Source organism: Ipomoea nil, unplaced genomic scaffold (genome assembly GCF_001879475.1).
Source record: "Ipomoea nil cultivar Tokyo-kokei standard unplaced genomic scaffold, Asagao_1.1 scaffold2742, whole genome shotgun sequence".
Lineage (NCBI taxonomy): Eukaryota > Viridiplantae > Streptophyta > Magnoliopsida > Solanales > Convolvulaceae > Ipomoea > Ipomoea nil.
In genome coordinates, this window is record NW_017619170.1 from 249421 (window position 1) to 258421 (window position 9001).

A 9001-nucleotide genomic window follows, 5' to 3' on the forward strand; every position below is an offset into this window, starting at 1 on the left:
GGACCAAAAATAATGAAGTAGAGAGGACTTTGATCATTGTGCTTTGATTGTTAATTTGAAAATCAAAATCTGGGGTTAATCATTCTTTAACAGATGTTGTATCTGAATTCTTTAGACACGACAAGATCCTCAAAATTGTAACAAAATCAAGTTTGCTCTTGTGTCTCTCGGGGAATGTTTTCCTTACCCAAGAACTCATTTGTAGGTATGCAAGAAAACGTAACTCTAAAGTGTTTGACCCTTATTTTATTGTTTAAAGCTTTGCAATTAGTTTGCTAATTGCACATATGTATTACGGTTATTCATAATAAATTTGAATTATTGAGAATTTTTTAAAAAAATTTAAAATATATATTTGACGTCATTCCTTCAGTACTCCGTAGCCCCTTCACCCTGACCTCTCGGTTAGGTTCGCATGGGTATTCTTAAAACAATAGTCCCTCACTCCTTACTCCTTTCTTCTCCTTTTTTAGTCTGTGAGTAAAAAATCTTATGTTTCTGGGATGAATAAGTATTTCGAAGTCTATCACTTATTTTTTATTTTTTATTTATTAAATTTTGTCATCAATGGCTCGGAGTTTGTTATGCCTCATTCGTCTCATATATAGGAGATGAAGCTTTGTCTCTTGTCTCTCCTCCTAGGGAAATAGAGCCCCGGCAAAGCTCCGTATCGCATGGTAAATGGAGCCAGTTTTTCTATATCCTTGGGGAGCGAGACTGAGCTTCGTATAGTACGTATCACGTATTCAAGAAGCTCTAGCTCCCATTGGAGATGGAGTTATTGAAGTTTGACCTCTTTTATTTTTTTGATTCTGACATAAAATTGTGTCCATAAATTTATTTGTAATTTTTAGGTTGGAGGAGTATATATTTACTTTATTCTTCGAAAAGACTGAACCCCAACATTACGGGCCCCCCCACACCCCGAACCGACAGAACATTTGGGAGGATGTTATATGTTTACTTTATTGTATTTCATGGCTGTGTTCAGCTAGTGCATATGTGGCTAGTAGCCATATTTTCAACACATCTATCTTTACCTAAAAAACTAAATTGATGTACTACTGGCCGCATATGCTGTAGCCAAATACAACAATAAACACATACCTTGACAAATATCCTCTAATATTTACCCACCATAAATATATAGAACACCAATTCCCTACACTCTAATCCATGCCACCAAAACATGCAACCATGTCTCTTAGTGTATATATATATATATATATATATATATATATATATATATAAATTAATTAATTAACCATATTTTTTTAAAAAAAAATTATACAATTTTTATACCAACAATTTTTAGTTTGAGTTGCACCACGGTACATCATAATAAGATTTCAAGTTCTAATTGTGTGAAACTTTATATCAACAAGTCTAATGTATTGAACATACTAGTATGTACACGTATGACGTATCGCATGTATATATGTAGAGATTTAAACTCATAATCTTTTGAATGAAGTTGGTTATAATAATTATAATAAGATTATATTAATATTTGTATTCCTTCGTCCGTCTTATTTTACGTATCTAGTTGGTTAATATGACTTACAGAAGTAATTTACAATTTAATTTTTTAATATTATTATTATTATATAAAATTTATATAATTATAAATTATATTTAAAATACTATTAAACACATAAATAATAAAAATAATACTAAAGATGATAGGGTTATAACAAAAAAATAAATACATAGCGCATGCAATTGCTGGGGTAGGGTAGGATAAGGTCTAAAATAACACACAAAAATAGGGTGGTTACTGGTTAGTGATGTATATATTATTTTATTTTATGAAGAGACCAGTGAGCTTAGAATGGCATACAATTGAAAATTACATGCAGTGCATTAGGTGGGGTCCACAAAATTTGAACGTTGGAACTAATGAAAAGATCAGGATATACCAAGGGTGTTGCTGCACAATCGTTGTACCTTACACCACGGCGTGCATAGCATTGTGCGCCGCGCCTCCCAAAACGAGGTCATTTTGAGAAGCGCAGTAAAAAGTTGCTGTGATTATGTATATTTGTTCATACAATTATGTATATTTGTTCATACAATTATGTACATTTTTTATACAATTATGTATATTCTTTTTGTACAATTATATACATCCGAATCATGAAATTTTTGTGTATTATGTTAAGAGTTGATGTGTATTATGTTAAAAGTTTATGTTGTTTATGTATTATGTTAGATTATGTGTATTATCTTTTAAAAAAGAGTATATATATTTTGTTATATAATTATGTACATTCATGTATACAATTATGTGTATTCTAGTATAACATTATGTACATTTTTTAACATGGATTTTTTTTAAAGAAAAATTAACTGCCAAACACAGGAGCGGAAAATTTCAAAAAAAAAAAAAAAAAAATTGAAACGACTTCGTTTTGCATATGGGCGCACAATGCAACGCGCACCGTGGTGCAGGATATAAATTGCCGTTGCTGCACCACCCTTTGACAAAAAGTGAGTATAAAGTATTTTGAAATTATAAAAAGATAAAAAAAATTAATAATTAATAAGTGGTGTAAATAGTCAAATGGGGGTACATTTTACTATTTGCACCACCTGGTCAAACTTACAATTAATAATTTGTTAATTTAAAATTTATTTAATTAATACATTAGAAAAAAAAAATAATAATAATAAAAAAAACTAAACGTCACCTTCTCTGGTGAGAAGGCAACTGGGCTCACTTTTCCATTGAGAAGGCAGTTCCTCGCCTTCTCACCGGAGAAGGTGACGAGATCTTTTTTTTTTTTTTTAATAATTAATATTTTGAGTTTTAAAAAGATAGATAATAAATATTACTCTTTGACCACATTTAATGATGGTGATGATACAAATAGCACTTTTGTATTTGCACCACATATAAAGTTACTACACCTATTAAATAGATGGTGTAAATACCAAAATAAGTGATGTGAATAGAATTTCCCTATACCCAGGAAGCATTGCATGTAATCTGTACGTTAATTCCAAAGTCCAACCAACCATATAATTAATACAAGTTAAATGCACAGTAGTGCACTCAATTACACACATCTAGACCCGTTTAGTTAACGAATCTCTTACGTACATATACACTTTTTTTTTTTTTTTTGAAAATTCTTACGTACATATACACACTCACACTCAAATGCACAAAAAAAATTAAAGGCAAAGCTAGATAGCTTCTTACCTTAAGATATGATCTTCTCGCCTAGATGAACCCGTATCAAGTATTTCAATCTCAAACACTTTGTAGTGTGCGTGCGTCGTCCGTGCGTAGTGCGTGCATTGTGTGATATCAGAGCAATAATTCATTTATTAAATATTTATTACTAGTTGTATCAACAATTATCATTTATTAAAGATTGATTATATTAAATAAAAGAGTAAATTTGAATTTTGGTCATGTGATTGTAGGGGTCCTGTTAATTGTAGTCCCTAACTTTCAAAAGTGTTAATTTAGTACCTTGACTATACAATTTTTATCAATTTTGGTCATTAAAATGCCGGCCAAATTTCACTGAAATAGTTAAAATAGTGGGGATATTTTTGTTTTTTGTTTTTTGTTTTTTGTTTTTTTTTGTTTTTTGTTTTTTTTTTTGTTTTTTTTTTTTGTTTTTTTTGCATATCTTTTCTTTCTCCCCTGTAAATTCGCCGGTATTGATGAATTGAACAGAAAATTATTACAGATTCATATATATGTTGGCGGCACCTTCTAATCTTGTTTTACAAGACAAATATAGGTGGCATCATTTCCCAAATTTGCAGCATAACTGATTAAGCTATAAAAAGCCTTTTTCTGTGCACTTTTTCCCCATTATCATTCTTTTTTGAGCTTTTCTCTCATTAATGTTCTCCTACTATTTCCATCACTATATTTGGTAAATGCAGTAGGCCTGAAAGAGCAGAGAAGTGAATCATCAGAAAGCTGCGAATTTTTTGAAGGGAGCTGGGTTGAAGATGATGATTCATACGTACTTTATGAAGAGTGCACATTTATCGGCGCTGGGTTGAATTTCCATAAGAATGGCAGACCCGATTATGAAGGGTTCAATAATTTTCTGTTGAATTCACCATTACCGGTGATCTTCTCCCACGAATTTGCAGGGGAGAAAGGAAAGAGATGCAAAAAATTTAAAATTTTAATTACTTAAATTTTTCGACGAAATTTGACTGGTAATTTGACCGGAGTGATCAAAATTGATAAAATTGCATAGTCAAGATACTAAATTAAAACTTTTGAAGGTCATGGACAGCAATTACCAGGACCCCTAAAGTCACAGGACCACTCTAAATAAAATATGCATATACAATGGGTTGTTGAATTTATATGTTGTAAAACTCACCGGGTCATTAATGGTTAGTGCCTCCAAATGTGTGATTGTTGGAGGCCTTTCAACCTCCTGAAATGAAATTACACCAATTAATAATATTAAAATAAAGAATTTAAGAAGAAGAAGAAATAAATACTAAGGTCTAAGTGTAGTTCATACAACATGTGATCGGAAATCACTACAATTCAATCAAAAACGCCTGTTTTGACCACTTTTCTGATTAATTTGGGCATCTAGAAAAAACCCTTGTCACCCTTTCATAAAAAAAAAATACAAATAAAAATTATAAAAAACACTTGTCGCTAGATAAAAACATTCTCACTCAAATGTACAAACAAATTAAAAGGCAAAGATATATAGATAGCTTCTTACCTTACGATATGATCTTCTCGCCTAGATGGACCCGTATCAAGTATTTCAATCTGAAACATTTTGTGGTGTGCGTGCGTCACCCGTGCATGGTGCGTGCGTTGTTTGATATCAGAGCAATAATTCATTTATTAAATATTTATTACTAGTTGTATCAATAATTATCATTTATTAAAGATTGATTATATTAAATAAAAGAGTAAATTTCAATTTTGGTTATGTGACTGTAGGGGTCCTGTTAATTGCAGTCCACGACTTTTAAAAGTGTTAATTTAGGATCCGTTTGGAAACCCGTAAAATGACTTCTAGAAAATATTTTCTAGAAAATGAGTCATTTCCAGAAAACATTTTCCTTTCTGATGTTTGGCTACACAATGGAAAACTGTCTTTGTGTGTTTGGTTCATTTTCCAGAAAATAAGCACGAAAATAAAAAGAATTTAATATTTTAAAATTTTAATTATTTGATATTTTTGATAAAATCCTTCTATGAATAGAACTCTTATATATATATATATATATATATATATATATATATATATATATATATATATATATATATATATAAACATTTTTAAAAATGTATTTTTTAAGTACGAAAAAATGAATATTATTTGTGGACTTTAATTATTTTTTTAAATTTTGAATTAAAAAAAAAAAAAAAAGTCAGCGGATCGGGTCCCAGGGCCCGTCAACCCGCATGGGGCGAGCTGTGGTTGCATGAACCCTAGCCCACGGGCTTGGTAGGTCGACATGCAAAAGCCGGTAAAAAATTAGGCCCGAAAAATTTTGCATGTGCATCATTTGGAAAATGACTTCCCCCAAAAAAAAGGAAGTCATTTTACCCCAAAACATACCTATTTTCCTTTGACTAATGCATCATTTTCCATTGACTTCATTTTCCTCCTTCTTACCAAACACTGGAAACCCGGAAAACATTTTCCAGAAGTCATTTTCCGGGTTCCCAATCGCACCCTTAGTACATTGACTATACAATTTTTTATCAATTTTGATCACTTCGGTTAAATTATTGGTCAAATTTCGTCAAAATATTTTAATAGTTAAAATAGTGAGGATATTTTTGTTTTTTTTTGCATATCTTTTCTTTCTCCCCTACAAATTCATCGGAAAAGGTCGCCGGTATTGGTGAATTGAACAGAAAATTATTACAGATTCATTATTCATATATATGTTGGCGGCACCTTCTAATCTTGTTTTACAAGACAAATATAGGTGGCATCATTTCCCAAATCTGCAGCATAACTGATTAAGCTATAAAAAGCCTTTTTCTGTGCACTTTTCCCCCATTATCATTCTTTTTTGAGTTTTTCTCTCATTAATGTTCTCCTACTATTTCCATCACTATATTTGGTAAATGTTGTAGGCCCGAAAGAGTAGAGAAGTGAATCATTAGAAAGCTGCGATTTTGTTGAAGGGAGTTGGGTTGAAGATGATGATTCATACCTACTGACGGTAAATATGTTACCGGAAATATATTATTAGAATAACGGATTGTTGTATTGCTAAGTGTTTCAGTATAGAAAATACAGTGTGTCCTTTGCTAGCTGAGGAGAGCCCTATTTATACCAAAGTCCTAACAGTAACAACATGGGACATAAATGGGGAGCCTAAACCTTTAATTCACTCTCATCAATGGTGGCTTCAATGGTGTCTTCAATGGTGTCTTCAATGGCAGTAAAGATTGCAGTAAAGGTGACACATGTTGGAATTCTGTCCGTTGGAGTTCTGCCCGTTGGGGTTTTGCCCGTTGGGTTCCCATGTGATGGTGGGTCAGATGCCCACTTATGATCCGGGTCGGGTGCCAGCCCTATTATCCTGTCACCAGTCTCCCCTACTCCTGAGTCAACGGATGTGTTTGAGTTGACTTGGGAGTAAGGTTGAATATATATTGTGCAGAATCCTGATTAATTTAGGATATATGATTTTATTTTCCAAATCCCCCATGATTTGTGTTTTCCAAATCCTTTCCTGCTTCTAATGATATTTACTTAACTTTTTTATCATTGGCTCCTCTCCAATATAAACCCTGTCCTAAGAGTAGTTTGAGAGCACCTCTTCATCAGCTTCTGCCACCATTCTGTAAGTCTCCGCTGTTATTACTATTTACTTTATATATGCACGCGCACACACACACACACACACATATATATATATATATATATATATATATATATATATATATATATATATATATATATATATATATATATATATATATATATATATATATATATATATATATATATATATATATATATTTCCTCCATTTTTTTTTACGGGCGGGCTGAGGCGCCGCCTCAGCCGAGTTTGGCCGAGGCGTTGCCTCAGCCGTGGGCGCTGGCCGAGACGCGTGCCTCGGCCAGTGGCCGAGGCGTGCACCTCAGGCCTCTTTTTTTTTTTTTTTTTGGCTGCCGGGGTCGGCCGTGCCTTCGGTCGAGGCGTCGCCTCTGCCAGCGTTGGGCCATGGCGTGTGCCTCGAACCATGGCCGAGGCGTGCGCCTCGGCCTTGGGTTTTTTTTTTTTTTTTTTTTTTTTTTTTTGTTTGTTTGTTTTTTTTTTTTTTTTGTTTTTTTTGACAATATGTCAGTGGTCATCCTTTTTTGGCAGGCAATTTTGTACCCAAGTCTTGCAAGCTTATCTGTAACCAGGTGAGGTTAGTGTCTTTCTACTTGTAATGGATATCACACCCTTGATTGATGTTGGAGAACTTGATTTTGATGGTGATGATGATGAGTACCTTCTCGAGCATGATTCCCCTCTTTTTTGGAACTTTCTCCCTCTTCCGTTTGTCGTTGACTCGCCAACACCTAAGCCCCAACCGAAAAAGAAGAAAAAACGCAAGGCCTCATACTCTCCTCTTGATAACTCCCTTGTCCTGTCCACACGGCCTCAACTAGGATCACATGATTGGGAGGATATTAAAGGTCTCCTTGGTCCTGGCGTTCTGACTTTCCCTCCTAAGCCTGAGGGTAATATCTCCGAACCACCTCTCGATAAGTATTTTGGGGTCCACCTTCTGTCGCTACAGGTTGGGCTGCGGTTTCCCCTTCATAGGTTTGTGATAGACTTTATGAACTACTACGAGATAGCCCCCGGCCAGCTCGTTCCCAACGGTCACCAGGTGATTGCAGGCTTTCCTTCTATATGTCAGGACAAAAGGATAGAACCCACGCTAGATCTTTTCCAGCCTCTTTTCATAGTTGGTAGGGCCTCTCAGGAGGCTAAGGGATTTGTCATGGTTTTGAGTAGGCCGCGTCACAAGCTCTTTGAGGACCGCCCTACCTTTAACAAGGACTGGAAACCCAAATTCGTCTTTGTCACACTTGTGGGTTCTCCGTCTCCCTTTTGTGTCAAATGCGGATCCCATCTACATTGCCCTCATTCCCTCGATATGAGTCTTTCTCTCTGCCGAGATGTAGATGACCTAATGGGGGATGGCCTTTTATCGATCGTTGATTACACCAACAAGTGGAAACTTGCGGGCTTAGGCTTCGTGAGGACTCGACCTGCTGCACTTGCACCCACGGCTATTCTTCTGTTACCACCTAGTCTTTATTCATCAACCACTAACTCTAACTTGTCTTCTTTTGTTACAGGTACCATGTCTTCGTCTTCGAGGTTTAGTCGATACTTGTCGCGATCGCAGGATCCCCCCCTCCAAGAAGAGCAAGGTAGAGAAAGGTAAAAAGAGCCAAGCTGCGTCCGTGGAGGTGATGCCGACCCCGCCGGCACGCACGCCTACTCCATCCAAGGTTGCCGAGGGGGTGGCGCAGCCCTCATCAACTCGCACACCCACGACCGTTACCTTTTCCCCTCAACCCCCCGAGGTGCAGGGAGACACTTCCATTGAGCCCGGCTCGCGTGTTCGGACCAACTTGATCCGACTAGGAGCGGACGTACCACTAGGAGCGTCGATAATAAATAAAAGTCTCGAGCGGTTGAGTATGCTGCTCGTATTGCTCCTCCTGCGGACTTGGAACACCTCACCGCCATGGATGTCAACATGCTGCAAGAGCGTTACCTTCGACACATTTTTGAGGTCAGTTTTCTCATACTTATGTTCTTTCCCTACCCTGACGTATCTTACTCTGTCTGTTACTTTCAGGCCCTGCTAGAGGGACAAATCATTCATGACCAACGGCAGCGGGTGATGGACTCGCTCATTGAGGATGTTAAAAGTAGGGATGTGGAAAACAAGACCCTGAAGGACCTACTGTCGATCCGGGAGGGGGCTCTGAGCAAAATGGAAGGCGAGCTTGGGGCG